The sequence below is a fragment of the Pteropus vampyrus genome, unplaced genomic scaffold (genome assembly GCF_000151845.1).
Source record: "Pteropus vampyrus isolate Shadow unplaced genomic scaffold, Pvam_2.0 Scaffold23, whole genome shotgun sequence".
NCBI classification, from domain to species: domain Eukaryota; kingdom Metazoa; phylum Chordata; class Mammalia; order Chiroptera; family Pteropodidae; genus Pteropus; species Pteropus vampyrus.
The window spans coordinates 9,707,627-9,709,694 of record NW_011888804.1 but is presented as its reverse complement, the minus strand read 5'-3'; the positions used below and the strand labels follow the sequence as shown (position 1 = coordinate 9,709,694).

The following is a 2,068-nucleotide window of genomic DNA, read 5'->3' as shown; positions in this document are numbered from 1 at the left end:
ACCCATCTCCCCTGCCACCAATCTGCTGTTTCTATAGATTTACCTAAATATGCCACATAAATGGAATTGTAAAATATGTGACCTTTTGTGTATGATTTCTTTCACTTAGTGAGGTTTTTGAGGTTTACACATGTTATAGCATATATTAGTACTTCATATCTTTTTAGGGCTCAATGACATTCCATTTTATATATAAACCACATTTGTTTATCCATTCATCAACTGATGGATATCTGGATTGTTTCCATACTTTGGCTGTTATGCATAATGCTGCCGTAAACAATTGCGTATATTTTTTTTTGTGTGTGGACATATGTTGTCATTATTTCTCTTGGGTATATACGTAGGAGTGGAGATGCTAAGTCAAATGGTAACTCTGTATTTAACTTTTTGAGAATTGGTCAAATTGTTTTCCAGAGCAGCTGAACCATTCTACATTCCCACTACTAAAGTACAAGGGTTCCACGTACTCCATCCACAACCTTGCCGATAGTTATTTTTTCCCTTAAAAAAAAAATTACAATTACCTTTGTGGGGGGTACTTCATTGTGGTTTTAATTTGCTATTCCTCAGTGACTAATGATGCTTGTTGGCTATTTGTGTATCTTCTGTGGATAAATGTCTATTCAAATCTTTATCCCCTTTTTTATATTGGGACATCTTTTTGTTGAGTTGTAGGTGTTCTCTACATATTCTAGATACTAGACTCTTAGATATATGATTTGTGAATACTTTCTCTAATTCTGTAGGGTGTCTTCGCTTTCTTGACAATATCCTTTGATGTACAAGTGTTTAATTTTGATAAAGTTCAATTTATTTTTTTCTTTTGTTGCTCACATTTTTGCTATTATACCTAAGAATCTACTGCCAAAATACAAAGTAATGCATATTTCCCGTGTTTTCTTCGAAAGGTTTTATAGTTTTAGGCTTGTGATCCATTTGAGCTAACTTTTGTACATTGTGTGATGTAGGGGCCCAAGTCCATCCTTTTGCATGTAGATATCCAGCTGTCCCAGCACCATTTGTTGAAGAGAATACTTCTCCCCATTGAATGGTCTTGACATCCTCATCAAAAATCAATTGACTATAGATGTGTGGGTTTATTCCTAGACTCTCAATTCTATTCCTTTGGTCTACATGTCTATGCTTCCGTTCTTGGAGTTTTTGTTGTTGAATGTTTGCATGATATTGTAATATAAAAAGAAATATATATGTAGTCTTCATCTCTGGTGCTTGGCACAGAATTCTTAAAACTCTTTTAATTTCCTAAGTGATATGAGTAATAGGAGCATCTTTTGTTATATTTCGTCTTAGTACCTGGTTTCTAACACAAGCTTCTAAGACCCTTAGAATCTCCAGAGTGATGAGTAACTTTTTGTATGCTAATGAAATGACTGGTGACTGGGGGCGGGTAGACAGCTTCAGGAAGGGGTCTGGTCTCAGAAAGACTAAGGCATGATTAGAGCAGTTGGTACTTTCAGCTCCACCCCATCTTGACCTCTGGAAAGGGAAGAGGGGCTGGAGATTGAGTTAATCACAAATGACCAATAAATCTCCATAAAAATGGAGACTGTCAACATTGGTGAATACATCAAGGTGCTGGGAGGATGCACCACCTGCAGAGGGCTTGGAAACTCCACACACATCCCCCTTTCCCCTTGCCTTGCCTTATGCATCTCTTCTATTTGGCTATTCCTAAACTGTATCCTTTATAACAAACCAGAAATAGTTAAGTAAAGTGCCTTCCTGAATTCTATGAGCTATTATAGCAAATTATCAAACCTGAGGAGGGGTGTGTGGGAACCCCGATGTCTAGCTTGTCTGTCAGAAGTCAAGGTGGCTGGGTACTTGAGACTGGCATCTGAAAGGACTGGGGCAGTCTTGTAGGACTGAGTGCTTAACCTATGGGGTCTGCACTAACCCCTGGTAGTTAGTGTCAGAACTGAAGAGAATTCTTGGACACCTAGCTGGTGTCCACAGAAAACTGGAGAATTGCTTGATGTAGAAAAACCAGCACCTTTGGTGCCTGAAGTGTTGTGAGAATAAAATGAGTTTCTAGCATGAATTT

General features: G+C 38.0%; 1 protein-coding gene across 1 annotated transcript in view; it reads right to left on the bottom strand.

The window, feature by feature from the left end:
* Nucleotides 1–2,068, bottom strand: part of CLTCL1 (clathrin heavy chain like 1) — an 85,346-nt gene that overhangs the window by 52,467 nt on the left and 30,811 nt on the right.